Source organism: Schistocerca gregaria, chromosome 11 (assembly GCF_023897955.1).
Source record: "Schistocerca gregaria isolate iqSchGreg1 chromosome 11, iqSchGreg1.2, whole genome shotgun sequence".
Lineage (NCBI taxonomy): Eukaryota > Metazoa > Arthropoda > Insecta > Orthoptera > Acrididae > Schistocerca > Schistocerca gregaria.
Genome location: NC_064930.1, coordinates 34383248 through 34411074, shown reverse-complemented (window position 1 = coordinate 34411074; position 27827 = coordinate 34383248).

The window sequence follows — 27827 nt, the reverse complement described above, 5'->3', positions numbered from 1 at the left end:
ATGCGGACTTTTCTCCCTGGGAGTAATGTCTCAAACTGTCTACTCTTTGATCGATTCCTGGAACACCAGTAGTAGTTTCCGAAGCACATCTGGAGGCTTCCTGTAATCTGTGGACGTTCAGAGTTTTGATGAAAGACATAAATTGCATCGGGGTTGAATATAACGGGCACCAAGCGGACTTATCTCCATGGGAGTAATGTCTCAAACTGTCTACTCTTTGATCGATTTCTGGAACACAAGTAGTAGTTTCTGAAGCACATCTGGATTGTTCCTGTAATCTACGGACGTTCAGAGTTTTGATGAAAGACATAAATTGCATTGAGGTTGACTATAACGGGCACCATGCGGACTTTTCTCCATGGGAGTAATGTCTCAAACTGTCTACTCTTTGATCGATTCCAGGGACACCAGTAGTAGTTTCCGAAGCACATCTGGAGGCTTCCTGTAATCTGTGGACGTTCAGAGTTATGATGAAAGACAGAAATTGCATCGGGATTGCATATAACGGGCACCATGCGGACTTTTCTCCATGGGAGTAATGTCTCAAACTGTTTACTCTCTGATCGATTCCTAGAACACCAGTAGTAGTTTCCGAAGCACATCTGGAGGCTTCCTGTAATCTGTGGACGTTCAGAGTTTTGATGAAAGACAGAAATTGCATCGGGGTTGAATATAACGGGCACCATGCGGACTTTTCTCCATGGGAGTAATGTCTCAAACTGTCTACTCTTTGATCGCTTCCTGGGACACCAGTAGTAGTTTCCGAAGCACATCTGGAGGCTTCCTGTAATCTGTGGACGTTCAGAGTTTTGATGAAAGACAGAAATTGTGTCGGGGTTTAATATAACGGGCACCATGCGGACTTTTCTCCATGGGAGTAATGTCTCAAACTGTCTACTCTTTGATCGATTCCTGGGACACCAGTAGTAGTTTCCGAAGCACATCTTTATTCTACCTGTAATCTGTGCACGTTCAGAGTTTTGATGAAAGAGAGAAATTAAATCGGGGTTGAATATAACGGGCACCATGCGGACTTTTCCCCATGGGAGTAAAGTCTCAAACTGTGTACTCTTTGATCGATTCCTGGGACACCAGTAGCAGTTTCCGAAGCACATCTGGAGGCTTCCTGTAATCTGTGGACGTTCAGAGTTTGGATGAAAGACAGAAATTGCATCGGGGTTGAATATAATGGGCACCATGCTGACTTTTCTCCATGGGAGTAATGTCTCAAACTGTCTACTCTTTGATCGCTTCCTGGGACAACAGTAGTAGTTTCTGAAGCACATCTGGAGGCTTCCTGTAATCTGTGGACGTTCAGAGTTTTAGTGAAAGACAGATATTGCATCGGGGTTGAATATAACGGACACGATGCGGACTTTTCTCCATGGGAGTAATGTCTCAAACTGTCTACTCTTTGATAACTTCCTGGAACACCAGTAGTAGTTTCCGAAGCACATCTGGAGGCTTCCTGTAATATGTGCACATTCAGAGTATTGATGAAAGAGAGAAATTGCATCGGGATTGAATATAACGATCACAATGCGGACTTTTCTCCATGGGAGTAATGTCTCAAACTGTCTACGCTTTGATCGCTTCCTGGGACACCAGTAGTAGTTTCCGAAGCACATCTGGAGGCTTCCTGTAATCTGTGGACGTTCAGAATTTTGATGAAAGAGAGAAATTGCATATGGATTGAATATAACGGGCACCATGCGGACTTTTCTCCATGGGAGTAATGTCTCAAACTGTGTACTCTTTGATCGATTCCTGGGACACCAGTAGTAGTTTCCGAAGCACATCTGGAGGCTTCCTGTAATCTGTGGACGTTCAGTGTTTGGATGAAAGACAGAAATTGAATCGGGGTTGAATATAATGGGCACCATGCTGACTTTTCTCCATGGGAGTAATGTCCCAAACTGTCTACTCTTTGATCGCTTCCTGGGACAACAGTAGTAGTTTCTGAAGCACATCTGGAGGCTTCCTGTAAGCTGTGGACGTTCAGAGTTTTGATGAAAGACAGAAATGACATCGTGATTGAATATAACGGGTACCATGCCGACTTTTCTCCATGGGAGTAATGTCTCAAACTGTCTACTCTTTGATCGATTCCTGGGACACCAGTAGTAGTTTCCGAAGCACATCTGGAGGCTTCCTGTAATCTGTGGACATTCAGAGTTTTGATGAAAGACAGAAATTGCATCGGGATTGAATATAACGGGCACCATGCGGACTTTTCCCCATGGGAGTAATGTCTCAATCTGTGTACTCTTTGATCGATTCCTGGGACACCAGTAGCAGTTTCCGAAGCACATCTGGAGGCTTCCTGTAATCTGTGGACGTTCAGAGGTTGGATGAAAGACAGAAATTGCATCGGGGTTGAATATAATGGGCACCATGCTGACTTTTCCCAATGGGAGTAATGTCCAAACTGTCTACTCTTTGATCGCTTCCTGATACAACAGTAGTAGTTTCTGAAGCACATCTGGAGGCTTCCTGTAATCTGTGGACGTTCAGAGTTTTAGTGAAAGACAGATATTGCATCGGGGTTGAATATAACGGGCACAATGCGGACTTTTCTCCATGGGAGTAATGTCTCAAACTGTCTACGCTTTGATCGCTTCCTGGCACACCAGTAGTAGTTTCCGAAGCACATCTGGAGGCTTCCTGTAATCTGTGGACGTTCAGAATTTTGATGAAAGAGAGAAATTGCATATGGATTGAATATAACGGGCACCATGCGGACTTTTCTCCATGGGAGTAATGTCTCAAACTGTGTACTCTTTGATCGATTCCTGGGACACCAGTAGTAGTTTCCGAAGCACATCTGGAGGCTTCCTGTAATCTGTGGACGTTCAGAGTTTTGATGAAAGACAGAAATTGCATCGAGGTTGAATATAACGGGCACCATGCGGACTTTTCTCCATGGGAGTAATGTCTCAAACTGTCTACTCTTTGATCGCTTCCTGGGACACCAGTAGTAGTTTCCGAAGCACATCTGGAGGCTTCCTGTAATCTGTGGACGTTCAGAGTTTTGATGAAAGACAGAAATTGTATCGGGGTTGAATATAACGGGCACCATGCGGACTTTTCTCCATGGAAGTAATGTCTCAAACTGTCTACCCTTTGATCGATTCCTGGAACACCAGTAGTAGTTTCCGAAGCACATCTTTATGCTACCTGTAATCTGTGGACGTTCAGAGTTTTGATGAAAGACAGAAATTGCATCGGGGTTGAATATAACGGGCACCATGCGGACTTTTCCCCATGGGAGTAATGTCTCAAACTGTCTACTCTTTGATCGATTCCTGGGACACCAGTAGTAGTTTCCGAAGCACATCTGGAGGCTTCCTGTAATCTGTGGACGTTCAGAGTTTGGATGAAAGACAGAAATTGCATCGGGGTTGAATATAATGGGCACCATGCTGACTTTTCTCCATGGGAGTAATGTCTCAAACTGTCTACTATTTGATCGCATCCTGGGACAACAGTAGTAGTTTCTGAAGCACATCTGGAGGCTTCCTGTAATCTGTGGACGTTCAGAGTTTTGATGAAAGACAGAAATGACATCGGGATTGAATATAACGGGCACCATGCCGACTTTTCTCCATGGGAGTAATGTCTCAAACTGTCTACTCTTTGATCGATTCCTGGGAAACCAGTAGTAGTTTCCGAAGCACATCTGGAGGCTTCCTGTAATCTGTGGACGTTCAGAGTTTTGATGAAAGACATAAATTGCATCGCGATTGAATATAATGGGCACCATGAGGACTTTTCTCCATGGGAGTAATATCTCAAACTGCCTACTCTTTGATCGATTCCTGGAACACCAGTAGTAGGTTCCGAAGCACATCTGGAGGCTTCCTGTAATCTGTGGACGTTCAGAGTCTTGATGAAAGACAGAAATTGCATCGGGATTGAATATAACTGGCACCATGCGGACTTTTCTCCATGGGAGTAATGTCTCAATCTGTCTACTCTTTGATCGATTCCTGGAACACCAGTAGTAGTTTCCGAAGCACATCTGGAGGCTTCCTGTAATCTGTGGACGTTCAGAGTTTTGGTGAAAGACAGAAATTGCATCCGGGTTGAATATAAAGATCACCATGCGGACTTTTCTCCATGGGAGTAATGTCTCAAACTGTCTACTTTTTGATCGATTCCTGGGACACCAGTAGTAGTTTCCGAAGCACATCTGGAGGCTTCCTGTAAACTGTGCACATTCAGAGTATTGATGAAAGAGAGAAATTGCATCGGGATTGAAAATAACGGGCACCATGCGGACTTTTCTCCATGGGAGTAATGTCTCAAACTGTCTACCCTTTGCTCGATTCCTGGAAAACCAGTAGTAGTTTCCAAAGCACATCTGGAGGCTTCCTGTAATCTGTTGACGTTCAGAGTTTTCATGAAAGACAGAAATTGCGTTGAGGTTGAATATAACGGGCACCATGCGGACTTTTCTCCATGGAAGTAATGTCTCAAACTGTCTACCCTTTGATCGATTCCTGGAACACCAGTAGTAGTTTCCGAAGCACATCTTTATGCTACCTGTAATCTGTGGACGTTCAGAGTTTTGATGGAAGACAGAAATTGTATCGGGGTTGAATATAACGGGCACCATGCGGACTTTACTCCATGGAAGTAATGTCTCAAACTGTCTACCCTTTGATCGATTCCTGGAACACCAGTAGTAGTTTCCGAAGCACATCTTTATGCTACCTGTAATCTGTGGACGTTCAGAGTTTTGATGAAAGACAGAAATTGCATCGGGGTTGAATATAACGGGCACCATGCGGACTTTTCCCCATGGGAGTAATGTCTCAAACTGTCTACTCTTTGATCGATTCCTGGGACACCAGTAGTAGTTTCCGAAGCACATCTGGAGGCTTCCTGTAATCTGTGGACGTTCAGAGTTTGGATGAAAGACAGAAATTGCATCGGGGTTGAATATAATGGGCACCATGCTGACTTTTCTCCATGGGAGTAATGTCTCAAACTGTCTACTATTTGATCGCTTCCTGGGACAACAGTAGTAGTTTCTGAAGCACATCTGGAGGCTTCCTGTAATCTGTGGACGTTCAGAGTTTTGATGAGAGACAGAAATGACATCGGGATTGAATATAACGGGCACCATGCCGACTTTTCTCCATGGGAGTAATGTCTCAAACTGTCTACTCTTTGATCGATTCCTGGGACACCAGTAGTAGTTTCCGAAGCACATCTGGGGGCTTCCTGTAATCTGTGGACGTTCAGAGTTTTGATGAAAGACATAAATTGCATCGCGATTGAATATAATGGGCACCATGAGGACTTTTCTCCATGGGAGTAATATCTCAAACTGCCTACTCTTTGATCGATTCCTGGAACACCAGTAGTAGGTTCCGAAGCACATCTGGAGGCTTCCTGTAATCTGTGGACGTTCAGAGTCTTGATGAAAGACAGAAATTGCATCGGGATTGAATATAACTGGCACCATGTGGACTTTTCTCCATGGGAGTAATGTCTCAATCTGTCTACTCTTTGATCGATTCCTGGAACACCAGTAGTAGTTTCCGAAGCGCATTTGGAGGCTTCCTGTAATCTGTGGACGTTCAGAGTTTTGGTGAAAGACAGAAATTGCATCGGGGTTGAATATAACGATCACCATGCGGACTTTTCTCCATGGGAGTAATGTCTCAAACTGTCTACTCTTTGATCGATTCCTGGGACACCAGTAGTAGTTTCCGAAGCACATCTGGAGGCTTCCTGTAATCTGTGCACATTCAGAGTATTGATGAAAGAGAGAAATTGCATCGGGATTGAAAATAACGGGCACCATGCGGACTTTTCTCCATGGGAGTAATGTCTCAAACTGTCTACTCTTTGATCGATTCCTGGAACACCAGTAGTAGTTTCCGAAGCACATCTGGAGGCTTCCTGTAATCTGTGGACGTTCGGAGTTTTGATGAAAGACAGAAATTGCATCTGGATTGAATATAACGGGCACCATGCGGACTTTTCTCCCTGGGATTAATGTCTCAAACTGTCTACTCTTTGATCGATTCCTGGAACACCAGTAGTAGTTTCCGAAGCACATCTGGAGGCTTCCTGTAATCTGTGGACGTTCAGAGTTTTGATGAAAGACAGAAATTGCATCGGGGTTGAATATAACGGGCACCATGCGGACTTTTCCCCATGGGAGTAATGTCTCAAACTGTGTACTCTTTGATCGATTCCTGGGACACCAGTAGTAGTTTCCGAAGCACATCTGGAGGCTTCCTGTAATCTGTGGACGTTCAGAGTTTGGATGAAAGACAGAAATTGCATCGGGGTTGAATATAATGTGCACCATGCTGACTTTTCTCCATGGGAGTAATGTCTCAAACTGTCTACTCTTTGATCGCTTCCTGGGACACCAGTAGTAGTTTCCGAAGCACATCTGGAGGCTTCCTGTAATCTGTGGACGTTCAGAGTTTTGATGAAAGACATAAATTGCATCGGGATTGAATATAATGGGCACCATGAGGACTTTTCTCCATGGGAGTAATATCTCAAACTGCCTACTCTTTGATCGATTCCTGGAACACCAGTAGTAGGTTCCGAAGCACATCTGGAGGCTTCCTGTAATCTGTAGACGTTCAGAGTCTTGATGAAAGACAGAAATTGCATCGGGATTGAATATAACGGGCACCATGCGGACTTTTCTCCATGGGAGTAATGTCTCAAACTGTTTACTCTTTGATCGATTTCTGGAACACAAATAGTAGTTTCTGAAGCACATCTGGATTCTTCCTGTTATCTGTGGACGTTCAGAGTTTTGATGAAAGACAGAAATTGCATCGGGATTGAATATAACGGGCATCATGAGGACTTTCTCCATGGGAGTAATGTCTCAAACTGTCTACCCTTTGATCGATTCCTGGAACACAAGTAGTAGTTTCTGAAGCACATCTGGATTCTTCCTGTAATCTGTGGACGTTCAGAGTTTTGATGAGAGACAGGAATTGCATCGGGATTGAATATAACGGGCACCATGCGGACTTTCTCCATGGGAGTAATGTCTCAAACTGTCTAACCTTTGATCGATTCCTGGAACACCAGTGGTAGTTTCTGAAGCACATCTGGAGGCTTCCGGTTATCTGTGGACGTTCAGAGTTTTGATGAAAGACAGAAATTGCATTGAGCTTGACTATAACGGGCACCATGCGGACTTTTCTCCAAGGGAGTAATGTCTCAAACTGTCTACTCTTTGATCGATTTCTGGAACACAAGTAGTAGTTTCTGAAGCACATCTGGATTCTTCCTGTAATCTGTGGACGTTCAGAGATTTGATGAAAGACAGAAATTGCATCGGGATTGAATATAAAGGGCACCATACGCACTTTTCCAAATGGGAGTAATGTCTCAAACTGTCTACTCTTTGATCGATTCCTGGAACACCAGTAGTAGTTTCCGAAGCACATCTGGAGGCTTCCTGTAATCTGTGGACGTTCAGAGTTTTGATGAAAGACATAAATTGCATCGGGGTTGAATATAACGGGCACCATGCGGACTTTTCTCCCTGGGAGTAATGTCTCAAACTGTCTACTCTTTGATCGATTCCTGGAACACCAGTAGTAGTTTCCGAAGCACATCTGGAGGCTTCCTGTAATCTGTGGACGTTCAGAGTTTTGATGAAAGACATAAATTGCATCGGGGTTGAATTTAACGGGCACCATGCGGACTTTTCTCCATGGGAGTAATGTCTCAAACTGGTTACTCTCTGATCGATTCCTAGAACACCAGTAGTAGTTTCCGAAGCACATCTGGAAGCTTCCTGTAATCTGTGGACGTTCAGAGTTGTGATGAAAGACAGAAATTGCATCGGGGTTGAATATAACGGGCACCATGCGGACTTTTCTCCATGGGAGTAATGTCTCAAACTGTCTACTCTTTGATCGATTTCTGGAACACAAGTAGTAGTTTCTGAAGCACATCTGGATTGTTCCTGTTATCTACAGACGTTCAGAGTTTTGATGAAAGACAGAAATTGCATTGAGGTTGACTATAACGGGCACCATGCGGACTTTTCTCCATGGGAGTAATGTCTCAAACTGTCTTCCCTTTGCTCGATTCCTGGAAAACCAGTAGTAGTTTCCGAAGCACATCTGGAGGCTTCCTATAATCTGTGGACGTTCAGAGTTTTGATGAAAGACAGAAATTGCATCGGGGTTGAATAGAACGGGCACCATGCGGACTTTTCTCCCTGGGAGTAATGTCTCAAACTGTCTACTCTTTGATCGATTCCTGGAACACCAGTAGTAGTTTCCGAAGCACATCTGGAGGCTTCCTGTAATCTGTGGACGTTCAGAGTTTTGATGAAAGACATAAATTGCATCGGGGTTGTATATAACGGGCACCATGCGGACTTATCTCCATGGGAGTAATGTCTCAAACTGTGTACTCTTTGATCGATTTCTGGAACACAAGTAGTAGTTTCTGAAGCACATCTGGATTGTTCCTGTAATCTACGGACGTTCAGAGTTTTGATGAAAGACAGAAATTGCATTGAGGTTGACTATAACGGGCACCATGCGGACTTATCTCCATGGGAGTAATGTCTCAAACTGTCTACTCTTTGATCGATTCCTGGGACACCAGTAGTAGTTTCCGAAGCACATCTGGAGGCTTCCTGTAATCTGTGGACGTTCAGAGTTATGATGAAAGACAGAAATTGCATCGGGATTGCATATAACGGGCACCATGCGGACTTTTCTCCATGGGAGTAATGTCTCAAACTGTTTACTCTCTGATCGATTCCTAGAACACCAGTAGTAGTTTCCGAAGCACATCTGGAGGCTTCCTGTAGTCTGTGGACGTTCAGAGTTTTGATGAAAGACAGAAATTGCATCGGGGTTGAATATAACGGGCACCATGCGGACTTTTCTCCATGGGAGTAATGTCTCAAACTGTCTACTCTTTGATCGCTTCCTGGGACACCAGTAGTAGTTTCCGAAGCACATCTGGAGGCTTCCTGTAATCTGTGGACGTTCAGAGTTTTGATGAAAGACAGAAATTGTGTCGGGGTTTAATATAACGGGCACCATGCGGACTTTTCTCCATGGGAGTAATGTCTCAAACTGTCTACTCTTTGATCGATCCTGGGACACCAGTAGTAGTTTCCGAAGCACATCTTTATTCTACCTGTAATCTGTGCACGTTCAGAGTTTTGATGAAAGACAGAAATTAAATCGGGGTTGAATATAACGGGCACCATGCGGACTTTTCCCCATGGGAGTAAAGTCTCAAACTGTGTACTCTTTGATCGATTCCTGGGACACCAGTAGCAGTTTCCGAAGCACATCTGGAGGCTTCCTGTAATCTGTGGACGTTCAGAGTTTGGATGAAAGACAGAAATTGCATCGGGGTTGAATATAATGGGCACCATGCTGACTTTTCTCCATGGGAGTAATGTCTCAAACTGTCTACTCTTTGATCGCTTCCTGGGACAACAGTAGTAGTTTCTGAAGCACATCTGGAGGCTTCCTGTAATCTGTGGACGTTCAGAGTTTTAGTGAAAGACAGATATTGCATCGGGGTTGAATATAACGGGCACGATGCGGACTTTTCTCCATGGGAAAAATGTCTCAAACTGTCTACTCTTTGATAACTTCCTGGAACACCAGTAGTAGTTTCCGAAGCACATCTGGAGGCTTCCTGTAATATGTGCACATTCAGAGTATTGATGAAAGAGAGAAATTGCATCGGGATTGAATATAACGGGCACAATGCGGACTTTTCTCCATGGGAGTAATGTCTCAAACTGTCTACGCTTTGATCGCTTCCTGGGACACCAGTAGTAGTTTCCGAAGCACATCTGGAGGCTTCCTGTAATCTGTGGACGTTCAGAATTTTGATGAAAGAGAGAAATTGCATATGGATTGAATATAACGGGCACCATGCGGACTTTTCTCCATGGGAGTAATGTCTCAAACTGTGTACTCTTTGATCGATTCCTGGGACACCAGTAGTAGTTTCCGAAGCACATCTGGAGGCTTCCTGTAATCTGTGGACGTTCAGTGTTTGGATGAAAGACAGAAATTGAATCGGGGTTAAATATAATGGGCACCATGCTGACTTTTCTCCATGGGAGTAATGTCCCAAACTGTCTACTCTTTGATCGCTTCCTGGGACAACAGTAGTAGTTTCTGAAGCACATCTGGAGGCTTCCTGTAAGCTGTGGACGTTCAGAGTTTTGATGAAAGACAGAAATGACATCGGGATTGAATATAACGGGTACCATGCCGACATTTCTCCATGGGAGTAATGTCTCAAACTGTCTACTCTTTGATCGATTCCTGGGACACCAGTAGTAGTTTCCGAAGCACATCTGGAGGCTTCCTGTAATCTGTGGACATTCAGAGTTTTGATGAAAGACAGAAATTGCATCGGGATTGAATATAACGGGCACAAAGCGGACTTTTCCCCATGGGAGTAATGTCTCAATCTGTGTACTCTTTGATCGATTCCTGGGACACCAGTAGCAGTTTCCGAAGCACATCTGGAGGCTTCCTGTAATCTGTGGACGTTCAGAGTTTGGATGAAAGACAGAAATTGCATCGGGGTTGAATATAATGGGCACCATGCTGACTTTTCTCAATGGGAGTAATGTCCAAACTGTCTACTCTTTGATCGCTTCCTGATACAACAGTAGTAGTTTCTGAAGCACATCTGGAGGCTTCCTGTAATCTGTTGACGTTCAGAGTTTTAGTGAAAGACAGATATTGCATCGGGGTTGAATATAACGGGCACAATGCGGACTTTTCTCCATGGGAGTAATGTCTCAAACTGTCTACGCTTTGATCGCTTCCTGTTACACCAGTAGTAGTTTCCGAAGCACATCTGGAGGCTTCCTGTAATCTGTGGACGTTCAGAATTTTGATGAAAGAGAGAAATTGCATATGGATTGAATATAACGGGCACCATGCGGACTTTTCTCCATGGGAGTAATGTCTCAAACTGTGTACTCTTTGATCGATTCCTGGGACACCAGTAGTAGTTTCCGAAGCACATCTGGAGGCTTCCTGTAATCTGTGGACGTTCAGAGTTTGGATGAAAGACAGAAATTGAATCGGGGTTGAATATAATGGGCACCATGCTGACTTTTCTCCATGGGAGTAATGTCCCAAACTGTCTACTCTTTGATCGCTTCCTGGGACAACAGTAGTAGTTTTGGAGCACATCTGGAGGCTTCCTGTAATCTGTGGACGTTCAGAGTTTTGATGAAAGACAGAAATGACATCGGGATTGAATATAACGGGCACCATGCCGACTTTTCTCCATGGGAGTAATGTCTCAATCTGTCTACTCTTTGATCGATTCCTGGGACACCAGTAGTAGTTTCCGAAGCACATCTGGAGGCTTCCTGTAATCTGTGGACATTCAGAGTTTTGATGAAAGACAGAAATTGCATCGGGATTGAATATAATGGGCACCATGAGGACTTTTCTCCATGGGAGTAATGTCTCAAACTGTTTACTCTTTGATCGATTCCTAGAACACCAGTAGTAGTTTCCGAAGCACATCTGGAGGCTTCCTGTAATCTGTGGACGTTCAGAGTTTTGATGAAAGACAGAAATTGCATCGAGGTTGAATATAACGGGCACCATGCGGACTTTTCTCCATGGGAGTAATGTCTCAAACTGTCTACTCTTTGATCGCTTCCTGGGACACCAGTAGTAGTTTCCGAAGCAAATCTGGAGGCTTCCTGTAATCTGTGGACGTTCAGAGTTTTGATGAAAGACAGAAATTGTATCGGGGTTGAATATAACGGGCACCATGCGGACTTTTCTCCATGGAAGTAATGTCTCAAACTGTCTACCCTTTGATCGATTCCTGGAACACCAGTAGTAGTTTCCGAAGCACATCTTTATGCTACCTGTAATCTGTGGACGTTCAGAGTTTTGATGAAAGACAGAAATTGCATCGGGGTTGAATATAACGGGCACCATGCGGACTTTTCCCCATGGGAGTAATGTCTCAAACTGTCTACTCTTTGATCGATTCCTGGGACACCAGTAGTAGTTTCCGAAGCACATCTGGAGGCTTCCTGTAATCTGTGGACGTTCAGAGTTTTGATGAAAGACAGAAATGACATCGGGATTGAATATAACGGGCACCATGCCGACTTTTCTCCATGGGAGTAATGTCTCAAACTGTCTACTCTTTGATCGATTCCTGGGACACCAGTAGTAGTTTCCGAAGCACATCTGGAGGCTTCCTGTAATCTGTGGACATTCAGAGTTTTGATGAAAGACAGAAATTGCATCGGGATTGAATATAATGGGCACCATGAGGACTTTTCTCCATGGGAGTAATGTCTCAAACTGTTTACTCTTTGATCGATTCCTAGAACACCAGTAGTAGTTTCCGAAGCACATCTGGAGGCTTCCTGTAATCTGTGGACGTTCAGAGTTTTGATGAAAGACAGAAATTGCATCGAGGTTGAATATAACGGGCACCATGCGGACTTTTCTCCATGGGAGTAATGTCTCAAACTGTCTACTCTTTGATCGCTTCCTGGGACACCAGTAGTAGTTTCCGAAGCAAATCTGGAGGCTTCCTGTAATCTGTGGACGTTCAGAGTTTTGATGAAAGACAGAAATTGTATCGGGGTTGAATATAACGGGCACCATGCGGACTTTTCTCCATGGAAGTAATGTCTCAAACTGTCTACCCTTTGATCGATTCCTGGAACACCAGTAGTAGTTTCCGAAGCACATCTTTATGCTACCTGTAATCTGTGGACGTTCAGAGTTTTGATGAAAGACAGAAATTGCATCGGGGTTGAATATAACGGGCACCATGCGGACTTTTCCCCATGGGAGTAATGTCTCAAACTGTCTACTCTTTGATCGATTCCTGGGACACCAGTAGTAGTTTCCGAAGCACATCTGGAGGCTTCCTGTAATCTGTGGACGTTCAGAGTTTGGATGAAAGACAGAAATTGCATCGGGGTTGAATATAATGGGCACCATGCTGACTTTTCTCCATGGGAGTAATGTCTCAAACTGTCTACTATTTGATCGCATCCTGGGACAACAGTAGTAGTTTCTGAAGCACATCTGGAGGCTTCCTGTAATCTGTGGACGTTCAGAGTTTTGATGAAAGACAGAAATGACATCGGGATTGAATATAACGGGCACCATGCCGACTTTTCTCCATGGGAGTAATGTCTCAAACTGTCTACTCTTTGATCGATTCCTGGGAAACCAGTAGTAGTTTCCGAAGCACATCTGGAGGCTTCCTGTAATCTGTGGACGTTCAGAGTTTTGATGAAAGACATAAATTGCATTGCGATTGAATATAATGGGCACCATGAGGACTTTTCTCCATGGGAGTAATATCTCAAACTGCCTACTCCTTGATCGATTCCTGGAACACCTGTAGTAGGTTCCGAAGCACATCTGGAGGCTTCCTGTAATCTGTGGACGTTCAGAGTCTTGATGAAAGACAGAAATTGCATCGGGATTGAATATAACTGGCACCATGCGGACTTTTCTCCATGGGAGTAATGTCTCAATCTGTCTACTCTTTGATCGATTCCTGGAACACCAGTAGTAGTTTCCGAAGCACATCTGGAGGCTTCCTGTAATCTGTGGACGTTCAGAGTTTTGGTGAAAGACAGATATTGCATCCGGGTTGAATATAAAGATCACCATGCGGACTTTTCTCCATGGGAGTAATGTCTCAAACTGTCTACTCTTTGATCGATTCCTGGGACACCAGTAGTAGTTTCCGAAGCACATCTGGAGGCTTCCTGTAAACTGTGCACATTCAGAGTATTGATGAAAGAGAGAAATTGCATCGGGATTGAAAATAACGGGCACCATGCGGACTTTTCTCCATGGGAGTAATGTCTCAAACTGTCTACCCTTTGCTCGATTCCTGGAAAACCAGTAGTAGTTTCCAAAGCACATCTGGAGGCTTCCTGTAATCTGTTGACGTTCAGAGTTTTCATGAAAGACAGAAATTGCATTGAGGTTGAATATAACGGGCACCATGCGGACTTTTCTCCATGGAAGTAATGTCTCAAACTGTCTACCCTTTGATCGATTCCTGGAACACCAGTAGTAGTTTCCGAAGCACATCTTTATGCTACCTGTAATCTGTGGACGTTCAGAGTTTTGATGGAAGACAGAAATTGTATCGGGGTTGAATATAACGGGCACCATGCGGACTTTTCTCCATGGAAGTAATGTCTCAAACTGTCTACCCTTTGATCGATTCCTGGAACACCAGTAGTAGTTTCCGAAGCACATCTTTATGCTACCTGTAATCTGTGGACGTTCAGAGTTTTGATGAAAGACAGTAATTGCATCGGGGTTGAATATAACGGGCACCATGCGGACTTTTCCCCATGGGAGTAATGTCTCAAACTGTCTACTCTTTGATCGATTCCTGGGACACCAGTAGTAGTTTCCGAAGCACATCTGGAGGCTTCCTGTAATCTGTGGACGTTCAGAGTTTGGATGAAAGACAGAAATTGCATCGGGGTTGAATATAATGGGCACCATGCTGACTTTTCTCCATGGGAGTAATGTCTCAAACTGTCTACTATTTGATCGCATCCTGGGACAACAGTAGTAGTTTCTGAAGCACATCTGGAGGCTTCCTGTAATCTGTGGACGTTCAGAGTTTTGATGAAAGACAGAAATGACATCGGGATTGAATATAACGGGCACCATGCCGACTTTTCTCCATGGGAGTAATGTCTCAAACTGTCTACTCTTTGATCGATTCCTGGGAAACCAGTAGTAGTTTCCGAAGCACATCTGGAGGCTTCCTGTAATCTGTGGACGTTCAGAGTTTTGATGAAAGACATAAATTGCATTGCGATTGAATATAATGGGCACCATGAGGACTTTTCTCCATGGGAGTAATATCTCAAACTGCCTACTCCTTGATCGATTCCTGGAACACCTGTAGTAGGTTCCGAAGCACATCTGGAGGCTTCCTGTAATCTGTGGACGTTCAGAGTCTTGATGAAAGACAGAAATTGCATCGGGATTGAATATAACTGGCACCATGCGGACTTTTCTCCATGGGAGTAATGTCTCAATCTGTCTACTCTTTGATCGATTCCTGGAACACCAGTAGTAGTTTCCGAAGCACATCTGGAGGCTTCCTGTAATCTGTGGACGTTCAGAGTTTTGGTGAAAGACAGATATTGCATCCGGGTTGAATATAAAGATCACCATGCGGACTTTTCTCCATGGGAGTAATGTCTCAAACTGTCTACTCTTTGATCGATTCCTGGGACACCAGTAGTAGTTTCCGAAGCACATCTGGAGGCTTCCTGTAAACTGTGCACATTCAGAGTATTGATGAAAGAGAGAAATTGCATCGGGATTGAAAATAACGGGCACCATGCGGACTTTTCTCCATGGGAGTAATGTCTCAAACTGTCTACCCTTTGCTCGATTCCTGGAAAACCAGTAGTAGTTTCCAAAGCACATCTGGAGGCTTCCTGTAATCTGTTGACGTTCAGAGTTTTCATGAAAGACAGAAATTGCATTGAGGTTGAATATAACGGGCACCATGCGGACTTTTCTCCATGGAAGTAATGTCTCAAACTGTCTACCCTTTGATCGATTCCTGGAACACCAGTAGTAGTTTCCGAAGCACATCTTTATGCTACCTGTAATCTGTGGACGTTCAGAGTTTTGATGGAAGACAGAAATTGTATCGGGGTTGAATATAACGGGCACCATGCGGACTTTTCTCCATGGAAGTAATGTCTCAAACTGTCTACCCTTTGATCGATTCCTGGAACACCAGTAGTAGTTTCCGAAGCACATCTTTATGCTACCTGTAATCTGTGGACGTTCAGAGTTTTGATGAAAGACAGTAATTGCATCGGGGTTGAATATAACGGGCACCATGCGGACTTTTCCCCATGGGAGTAATGTCTCAAACTGTCTACTCTTTGATCGATTCCTGGGACACCAGTAGTAGTTTCCGAAGCACATCTGGAGGCTTCCTGTAATCTGTGGACGTTCAGAGTTTGGATGAAAGACAGAAATTGCATCGGGGTTGAATATAATGGGCACCATGCTGACTTTTCTCCATGGGAGTAATGTCTCAAACTGTCTACTATTTGATCGCTTCCTGGGACAACAGTAGTAGTTTCTGAAGCACATCTGGAGGCTTCCTGTAATCTGTGGACGTTCAGAGTTTTGATGAAAGACAGAAATGACATCGGGATTGAATATAACGGGCACCATGCCGACTTTTCTCCATGGGAGTAATGTCTCAAACTGTCTACTCTTTGATCGATTCCTGGGACACCAGTAGTAGTTTCCGAAGCACATCTGGGGGCTTCCTGTAATCTGTGGACGTTCAGAGTTTTGATGAAAGACATAAATTGCATCGCGATTGAATATAATGGGCACCATGAGGACTTTTCTCCATGGGAGTAATATCTCAAACTGCCTACTCTTTGATCGATTCCTGGAACACCAGTAGTAGGTTCAGAAGCACATCTGGAGGCTTCCTGTAATCTGTGGACGTTCAGAGTCTTGATGAAAGACTGAAATTGCATCGGGATTGAATATAACTGGCACCATGCGGACTTTTCTCCATGGGAGTAATGTCTCAATCTGTCTACTCTTTGATCGATTCCTGGAACACCAGTAGTAGTTTCCGAAGCACATTTGGAGGCTTCCTGTAATCTGTGGACGTTCGGAGTTTTGATGAAAGACAGAAATTGCATCTGGATTGAATATAACGGGCACCATGCGGACTTTTCTCCCTGGGAGTAATGTCTCAAACTGTCTACTCTTTGATCGATTCCTGGAACACCAGTAGTAGTTTCCGAAGCACATCTGGAGGCTTCCTGTAATCTGTGGACGTTCAGAGTTTTGATGAAAGACAGAAATTGCATCGGAATTGAATATAACGGGCACCATGCGGACTTTTCTCCATGGAAGTAATGTCTCAAACTGTCTACTCTTTGATCGATTCCTGGGACACCAGTAGTAGTTTCCGAAGAACATCTGGAGGCTTCCTGTAATCTGTGCACATTCAGAGTATTGATTAAAGAGAGAAATTGCATCGGGATTGAAAATAACGATCACCATGCGGACTTTTCTCCATGGGAGTAATGTCTCAAACTGTCTACTCTTTGATCGCTTCCTGGGACATTAGTAGTAGTTTCCGAAGCACATGTGGAGGCTTCCTGTAATCTGTGGACGTTCAGAGTTTTGATGAAAGACAGAAATTGTATCGGGGTTGAATATAACGGGCACCATGCGGACTTTTCTCCATGGAAGTAATGTCTCAAACTGTCTACCCTTTGATCGATTCCTGGAACACCAGTAGTAGTTTCCGAAGCACATCTTTATGCTACCTGTAATCTGTGGACGTTCAGAGTTTTGATGAAAGACAGAAATTGCATCGGGGTTGAATATAACGGGAACCATGCGGACTTTTCCCCATGGGAGTAATGTCTCAAACTGTCTACTCTTTGATCGATTCCTGGGACACCAGTAGTAGTTTCCGAAGCACATCTGGAGGCTTCCTGTAATCTGTGGACGTTCAGAGTTTGGATGAAAGACAGAAATTGCATCGGGGTTGAATATAATGGGCACCATGCTGACTTTTCTCCATGGGAGTAATGTCTCAAACTGTCTACTATTTGATCGCTTCCTGGGACAACAGTAGTAGTTTCTGAAGCACATCTGGAGGCTTCCTGTAATCTGTGGACGTTCAGAGTTTTGATGAAAGACAGAAATGACATCGGGATTGAATATAACGGGCACCATGCCGACTTTTCTCCATGGGAGTAATGTCTCAAACTGTCTACTCTTTGATCGATTCCTGGGACACCAGTAGTAGTTTCCGAAGCACATCTGGAGGCTTCCTGTAATCTGTGGACGTTCAGAGTTTTGATGAAAGACATAAATTGCATCGCGATTGAATATAATGGGCACCATGAGGACTTTTCTCCATGGGAGTAATATCTCAAACTGCCTACTCTTTGATCGATTCCTGGAACACCAGTAGTAGGTTCCGAAGCACATCTGGAGGCTTCCTGTAATCTGTGGACGTTCAGTGTCTTGATGAAAGACAGAAATTGCATCGGGATTGAATATAACTGGCACCATGCGGACTTTTCTCCATGGGAGTAATGTCTCAATCTGTCTACTCTTTGATCGATTCCTGGAACACCAGTAGTAGTTTCCGAAGCACATCTGGAGGCTTCCTGTAATCTGTGGACGTTCAGAGTTTTGGTGAAAGACAGAAATTGCATCGGGGTTGAATATAACGATCACCATGCGGACTTTTCTCCATGGGAGTAATGTCTCAAACTGTCTACTCTTTGATCGATTCCTGGGACACCAGTAGTAGTTTCCGAAGCACATCTGGAGGCTTCCTGTAAACTGTGCACATTCAGAGTATTGATGAAAGAGAGAAATTGCATCGGGATTGAAAATAACGGGCACCATGCGGACTTTTCTCCATGGGAGTAATGTCTCAAACTGTCTACCCTTTGCTCGATTCCTGGAAAACCAGTAGTAGTTTCCAAAGCACATCTGGAGGCTTCCTGTAATCTGTTGACGTTCAGAGTTTTCATGAAAGACAGAAACTGCATTGAGGTTGAATATAACGGGCACCATGCGGACTTTTCTCCATGGAAGTAATGTCTCAAACTGTCTACCCTTTGATCGATTCCTGGAACACCAGTAGTAGTTTCCGAAGCACATCTTTATGCTACCTGTAATCTGTGGACGTTCAGAGTTTTGATGGAAGACAGAAATTGTATCGGGGTTGAATATAACGGGCACCATGCGGACTTTTCTCCATGGAAGTAATGTCTCAAACTGTCTACCCTTTGATCGATTCCTGGAACACCAGTAGTAGTTTCCGAAGCACATCTTTATGCTACCTGTAATGTGTGGACGTTCAGAGTTTTGATGAAAGACAGTAATTGCATCGGGGTTGAATATAACGGGCACCATGCGGACTTTTCCCCATGGGAGTAATGTCTCAAACTGTCTACTCTTTGATCGATTCCTGGGACACCAGTAGTAGTTTCCGAAGCACATCTGGAGGCTTCCTGTAATCTGTGGACGTTCAGAGTTTGGATGAAAGACAGAAATTGCATCGGGGTTGAATATAATGGGCACCATGCTGACTTTTCTCCATGGGAGTAATGTCTCAAACTGTCTACTATTTGATCGCTTCCTGGGACAACAGTAGTAGTTTCTGAAGCACATCTGGAGGCTTCCTGTAATCTGTGGACGTTCAGAGTTTTGATGAAAGACAGAAATGACGTCGGGATTGAATATAACGGGCACCATGACGACTTTTCTCCATGGGAGTAATGTCTCAAACTGTCTACTCTTTGATCGATTCCTGGGACACCAGTAGTAGTTTCCGAAGCACATCTGGGGGCTTCCTGTAATCTGTGGACGTTCAGAGTTTTGATGAAAGACATAAATTGCATCGCGATTGAATATAATGGGCACCATGAGGACTTTTCTCCATGGGAGTAATATCTCAAACTGCCTACTCTTTGATCGATTCCTGGAACACCAGTAGTAGGTTCAGAAGCACATCTGGAGGCTTCCTGTAATCTGTGGACGTTCAGAGTCTTGATGAAAGACAGAAATTGCATCGGGATTGAATATAACTGGCACCATGCGGACTTTTCTCCATGGGAGTAATGTCTCAATCTGTCTACTCTTTGATCGATTCCTGGAACACCAGTAGTAGTTTCCGAAGCACATTTGGAGGCTTCCTGTAATCTGTGGACGTTCGGAGTTTTGATGAAAGACAGAAATTGCATCTGGATTGAATATAACGGGCACCATGCGGACTTTTCTCCCTGGGAGTAATGTCTCAAACTGTCTACTCTTTGATCGATTCCTGGAACACCAGTAGTAGTTTCCGAAGCACATCTGGAGGCTTCCTGTAAACTGTGCACGTTCAGAGTTTTGATGAAAGACAGAAATTGCATCGGAATTGAATATAACGGGCACCATGCGGACTTTTCTCCATGGAAGTAATGTCTCAAACTGTCTACTCTTTGATCGATTCCTGGGACACCAGTAGTAGTTTCCGAAGAACATCTGGAGGCTTCCTGTAATCTGTGCACATTCAGAGTATTGATTAAAGAGAGAAATTGCATCGGGATTGAAAATAACGATCACCATGCGGACTTTTCTCCATGGGAGTAATGTCTCAAACTGTCTACTCTTTGATCGCTTCCTGGGACATTAGTAGTAGTTTCCGAAGCACATGTGGAGGCTTCCTGTAATCTGTGGACGTTCAGAGTTTTGATGAAAGACAGAAATTGTATCGGGGTTGAATATAACGGGCACCATGCGGACTTTTCTCCATGGAAGTAATGTCTCAAACTGTCTACCCTTTGATCGATTCCTGGAACACCAGTAGTAGTTTCCGAAGCACATCTTTATGCTACCTGTAATCTGTGGACGTTCAGAGTTTTGATGAAAGACAGAAATTGCATCGGGGTTGAATATAACGGGCACCATGCGGACTTTTCCCCATGGGAGTAATGTCTCAAACTGTCTACTCTTTGATCGATTCCTGGGACACCAGTAGTAGTTTCCGAAGCACATCTGGAGGCTTCCTGTAATCTGTGGACGTTCAGAGTTTGGATGAAAGACAGAAATTGCATCGGGGTTGAATATAATGGGCACCATGCTGACTTTTCTCCATGGGAGTAATGTCTCAAACTGTCTACTATTTGATCGCTTCCTGGGACAACAGTAGTAGTTTCTGAAGCACATCTGGAGGCTTCCTGTAATCTGTGGACGTTCAGAGTTTTGATGAAAGACAGAAATGACATCGGGATTGAATATAACGGGCACCATGCCGACTTTTCTCCATGGGAGTAATGTCTCAAACTGTCTACCCTTTGATCGATTCCTGGGACACCAGTAGTAGTTTCCGAAGCACATCTGGAGGCTTCCTGTAATCTGTGGACGTTCAGAGTTTTGATGAAAGACATAAATTGCATCACGATTGAATATAATGGGCACCATGAGGACTTTTCTCCATGGGAGTAATATCTCAAACTGCCTACTGTTTGATCGATTCCTGGAACACCAGTAGTAGGTTCCGAAGCACATCTGGAGGCTTCCTGTAATCTGTGGACGTTCAGAGTCTTGATGAAAGACAGAAATTGCATCGGGATTGAATATAACTGGCACCATGCGGACTTTTCTCCATGGGAGTAATGTCTCAATCTGTCTACTCTTTGATCGATTCCTGGAACACCAGTAGTAGTTTCCGAAGCACATCTGGAGGCTTCCTGTAATCTGTGGACAATCAGAGTTTTGGTGAAAGACAGAAATTGCATCGGGGTTGAATATAACGATCACCATGCGGACTTTTCTCCATGGGAGTAATGGCTCAAACTGTCTACTCTTTGATCGATTCCTGGGACACCAGTAGTAGTTTCCGAAGCACATCTGGAGGCTTCCTGTAATCTGTGCACATTCAGAGTATTGATGAAAGAGAGAAATTGCATCGGGATTGAAAATAACGGGCACCATGCGGACTTTTCTCCATGGGAGTAATGTCTCAAACTGTCTACCCTTTGCTCGATTCCTGGAAAACCAGTAGTAGTTTCCAAAGCACATCTGGAGGCTTCCTGTAATCTGTGCACATTCAGAGTATTGATGAAAGAGTGAAATTGCATCGGGATTGAAAATAACGGGCACCATGCGGACTTTTCTCCATGGGAGTAATGTCTCAAACTGTCTACCCTTTGATCGATTCCTGGAACACCAGTAGTAGTTTCCGAAGCACATCTGGAGGCTTCCTGTAATCTGTGGACGTTCGGAGTTTTGATGAAAGACAGAAATTGCATCTGGATTGAATATAACGGGCACCATGCGGACTTTTCTCCCTGGGAGTAATGTCTCAAACTGTCTACTCTTTGATCGATTCCTGGAACACCAGTAGTAGTTTCCGAAGCACATCTGGAGGCTTCCTGTAATCTGTGGACGTTCAGAGTTTTGATGAAAGACAGAAATTGCATCGGAATTGAATATAACGGGCACCATGCGGACTTTTCTCCATGGAAGTAATGTCTCAAACTGTCTACTCTTTGATCGATTCCTGGGACACCAGTAGTAGTTTCCGAAGAACATCTGGAGGCTTCCTGTAATCTGTGCACATTCAGAGTATTGATTAAAGAGAGAAATTGCATCGGGATTGAAAATAACGATCACCATGCGGACTTTTCTCCATGGGAGTAATGTCTCAAACTGTCTACTCTTTGATCGCTTCCTGGGACATTAGTAGTAGTTTCCGAAGCACATGTGGAGGCTTCCTGTAATCTGTGGACGTTCAGAGTTTTGATGAAAGACAGAAATTGTATCGGGGTTGAATATAACGGGCACCATGCGGACTTTTCTCCATGGAAGTAATGTCTCAAACTGTCTACCCTTTGATCGATTCCTGGAACACCAGTAGTAGTTTCCGAAGCACATCTTTATGCTACCTGTAATCTGTGGACGTTCAGAGTTTTGATGAAAGACAGAAATTGCATCGGGGTTGAATATAACGGGCACCATGCGGACTTTTCCCCATGGGAGTAATGTCTCAAACTGTCTACTCTTTGATCGATTCCTGGGACACCAGTAGTAGTTTCCGAAGCACATCTGGAGGCTTCCTGTAATCTGTGGACGTTCAGAGTTTGGATGAAAGACAGAAATTGCATCGGGGTTGAATATAATGGGCACCATGCTGACTTTTCTCCATGGGAGTAATGTCTCAAACTGTCTACTATTTGATCGCTTCCTGGGACAACAGTAGTAGTTTCTGAAGCACATCTGGAGGCTTCCTGTAATCTGTGGACGTTCAGAGTTTTGATGAAAGACAGAAATGACATCGGGATTGAATATAACGGGCACCATGCCGACTTTTCTCCATGGGAGTAATGTCTCAAACTGTCTACTCTTTGATCGATTCCTGGGACACCAGTAGTAGTTTCCGAAGCACATCTGGAGGCTTCCTGTAATCTGTGGACGTTCAGAGTTTTGATGAAAGACATAAATTGCATCGCGATTGAATATAATGGGCACCATGAGGACTTTTCTCCATGGGAGTAATATCTCAAACTGCCTACTCTTTGATCGATTCCTGGAACACCAGTAGTAGGTTCCGAAGCACATCTGGAGGCTTCCTGTAATCTGTGGACGTTCAGAGTCTTGATGAAAGACAGAAATTGCATCGGGATTGAATATAACGGGCACCATGCGGACTTTTCTCCATGGGAGTAATGTCTCAAACTGTCTACTCTTTGATCGATTCCTGGAACACCAGTAGTAGTTTCCGAAGCACATCTGGAGGCATCCTGTAATCTGTGGACGTTCAGAGTTTAGATGAAAGGCATAAATTGCATCGGGATTGAATATAACGGGCACCATGCGGACTTTTCTCCAATGGAGTAATGTCTCAAACTGTCTACTCTTTGATCGATTCCTGGAACACCAGTAGTAGTTTCCGAAGCACATCTGGAGGCTTCCTGTTATCTGTGGACGTTCAGAGTTTTGATGAAAGACATAAATTGCATCGGGATTGAATATAACGGGCACCATGCGGACATTTCTCCATGGAAGTAATGTCTCAAACTGTCTACTCTTTGATCGATTCCTGGGACACCAGTAGCAGTTTCCGAAGCACATCTGGAAGCTTCGTGTAATCTGTGGACGTGCAGAGTTTTGATGAAAGACAGAAATTGCATCGGGATTGAATATAACGGGCGCCATGCAGACTTTTCTCCATGGGAGTAATGTCTCAAACTGTCTACTCTTTGATCGATTCCTGGAACACCAGTAGTAGTTTCCAAAGCATATCTGGAGGCTTCCTGTAATCTGTGGACGTTCAGAATTTTGGTGAAAGACAGAAATTGCATCGGGGTTGAATATAACGGGCACCATGCGGACTTTTCTCCATGGGAGTAATGTCTCAAACTGTCTACTCTTTGATCACTTCCTGGGACACCAGTAGTAGTTTCCGAAGCACATCTGGAGGCTTCCTGTAATCTGTGGACGTTCAGAATTTTGATGAAAGAGAGAAATTGCATATGGATTGAATATAACGGGCACCATGCGGACTTTTCTCCATGGGAGTAATGTCTCCAAGTGTGTACTCTTTGATCGATTCCTGGGACACCAGTAGTAGTTTCCGAAGCACATCTGGAGGCTTCCTGTAATCTGTGGACGTTCAGAGTTTGGATGAAAGACAGAAATTGAATCGGGGTTGAATATAATGGGCACCATGCTGACTTTTCTCCATGGGAGTAATGTCCCAAACTGTCTACTCTTTGATCGCTTCCTGGGACAACAGTAGTAGTTTCTGAAGCACATCTGGAGGCTTCCTGTAATCTGTGGACGTTCAGAGTTTTGATGAAAGACAGAAATGACATCGGGATTGAATATAACGGGCACCATGCCGACTTTTCTCCATGGGAGTAATGTCTCAAACTGTCTACTCTTTGATCGATTCCTGGGACACCAGTAGTAGTTTCCGAAGCACATCTGGAGGCTTCCTGTAATCTGTGGACGTTCAGAGTTTTGATGAAAGACATAAATTGCATCGCGATTGAATATAATGGGCACCATGAGGACTTTTCTCCATGGGAGTAATATCTCAAACTGCCTACTCTTTGATCGATTCCTGGAACACCAGTAGTAGGTTCCGAAGCACATCTGGAGGCTTCCTGTAATCTGTGGACGTTCAGAGTCTTGATGAAAGACAGAAATTGCATCGGGATTGAATATAACGGGCACCATGCGGACTTTTCTCCATGGGAGTAATGTCTCAAACTGTCTACTCTTTGATCGATTCCTGGAACACCAGTAGTAGTTTCCGAAGCACATCTGGAGGCATCCTGTAATCTGTGGACGTTCAGAGTTTAGATGAAAGGCATAAATTGCATCGGGATTGAATATAACGGGCACCATGCGGACTTTTCTCCAATGGAGTAATGTCTCAAACTGTCTACTCTTTGATCGATTCCTGGAACACCAGTAGTAGTTTCCGAAGCACATCTGGAGGCTTCCTGTTATCTGTGGACGTTCAGAGTTTTGATGAAAGACATAAATTGCATCGGGATTGAATATAACGGGCACCATGCGGACATTTCTCCATGGAAGTAATGTCTCAAACTGTCTACTCTTTGATCGATTCCTGGGACACCAGTAGCAGTTTCCGAAGCACATCTGGAAGCTTCGTGTAATCTGTGGACGTGCAGAGTTTTGATGAAAGACAGAAATTGCATCGGGATTGAATATAACGGGCGCCATGCAGACTTTTCTCCATGGGAGTAATGTCTCAAACTGTCTACTCTTTGATCGATTCCTGGAACACCAGTAGTAGTTTCCAAAGCATATCTGGAGGCTTCCTGTAATCTGTGGACGTTCAGAATTTTGGTGAAAGACAGAAATTGCATCGGGGTTGAATATAACGGGCACCATGCGGACTTTTCTCCATGGGAGTAATGTCTCAAACTGTCTACTCTTTGATCACTTCCTGGGACACCAGTAGTAGTTTCCGAAGCACATCTGGAGGCTTCCTGTAATCTGTGGACGTTCAGAATTTTGATGAAAGAGAGAAATTGCATATGGATTGAATATAACGGGCACCATGCGGACTTTTCTCCATGGGAGTAATGTCTCCAAGTGTGTACTCTTTGATCGATTCCTGGGACACCAGTAGTAGTTTCCGAAGCACATCTGGAGGCTTCCTGTAATCTGTGGACGTTCAGAGTTTGGATGAAAGACAGAAATTGAATCGGGGTTGAATATAATGGGCACCATGCTGACTTTTCTCCATGGGAGTAATGTCCCAAACTGTCTACTCTTTGATCGCTTCCTGGGACAACTGTAGTAGTTTCTGAAGCACATCTGGAGGCTTCCTGTAATCTGTGGACGTTCAGAGTTTTGATGAAAGACAGAAATGACATCGGGATTGAATATAACGGGCACCATGCCGACTTTTCTCCATGGGAGTAATGTCTCAAACTGTCTACTCTTTGATCGAATCCTGGGACACCAGTAGTAGTTTCCGAAGCACATCTGGAGGCTTCCTGTAATATGTGGACATTCAGAGTTTTGATGAAAGACAGAAATTGCATCGGGATTGAATATAATGGGCACCATGAGGACTTTTCTCCATGGGAGTAATGTCTCAAACTGTTTACTCTTTGATCGATTCCTAGAATACCAGTAGTAGTTTCCGAAGCACATCTGGAGGCTTCCAGTAATCTGTGGACGTTCAGAGTTTTGATGAAAGACAGAAATTGCATCGAGGTTGAATATAACGGGCACCATGCGGACTTTTCTCCATGGGAGTAATGTCTCAAACTGTCTACTCTTTGATCGCTTCCTGGGACACCAGTAGTAGTTTCCGAAGCACATCTGTAGGCTTCCTGTAATCTGGGGACGTTCAGAGTTTTGATGAAAGACAGAAATTGCATTGAGGTTGAATATAACGGGCACCATGCGGACTTTTCTCCATGGAAGTAATGTCTCAAACTGTCTACTCTTTGATCGATTCCTGGAACACCAGTAGTAGTTTCCGAAGCACATCTTTATGCTACCTGTAATCTGTGGACGTTCAGAGTTTTGATGAAAGACAGAAATTGCATCGGGGTTGAATATAACGGGCACCATGCGGACTTCTCCCCATGGGAGTAATGTCTCAAACTGTCTACTCTTTGATCGATTCCTGGGACACCAGTAGTAGTTTCCGAAGCACATCTGGAGGCTTCCTGTAATCTGTGGACGTTCAGAGTTTGGATGAAAGACAGAAATTGCATCGGGGTTGAATATAATGGGCACCATGCTGACTTTTCTCCATGGGAGTAGTGTCTCAAACTGTCTACTCTTTGATCGCTTCCTGGGACAACAGTAGTAGTTTCTGAAGCACATCTGGAGGCTTCCTGTAATCTGTGGACGTTCAGAGTTTTGATGAAAGACAGAAATGACATCGGGATTGAATATAACGGGCACCATGCCGACTTTTCTCCATGGGAGTAATGTCTCAAACTGTCTACTCTTTGATCGATTCCTGGGACACCAGTAGTAGTTTCCGAAGCACATCTGGAGGCTTCCTGTAATCTGTGGACGTTCAGAGTTTTGATGAAAGACATAAATTGCATCACGATTGAATATAATGGGCACCATGAGGACTTTTCTCCATGGGAGTAATATCTCAAACTGCCTACTTTTTGATCGATTCCTGGAACACCAGTAGTAGGTTCCGAAGCACATCTGGAGGCTTCCTGTAATCTGTGGACGTTCAGAGTCTTGATGAAAGACAGAAATTGCATCGGGATTGAATATAACTGGCACCATGCGGACTTTTCTCCATGGGAGTAATGTCTCAAACTGTCTACTCTTTGATCGATTCCTGGAACACCAGTAGTAGTTTCCGAAGCACATCTGGAGGCTTCCTGTAATCTGTGGACGTTCAGAGTTTTGGTGAAAGACAGAAATTGCATTGGGGTTGAATATAACGATCACCATGCGGACTTTTCTCCATGGGAGTAATGTCTCAAACTGTCTACTCTTTGATCGATTCCTGGGACACCAGTAGTAGTTTCCGAAGCACATCTGGAGGCTTCCTGTAATCTGTGCACATTCAGAGTATTGATGAAAGAGAGAAATTGCATCGGGATTGAAAATAACGGGCACCATGCGGACTTTTCTCCATGGGAGTAATGTCTCAAACTGTCTACCCTTTGCTCGATTCCTGGAAAACCAGTAGTAGTTTCCGAAGCACATCTGGAGGCTTCCTGTAATCTGTGGACATTCAGAGTTTTGATG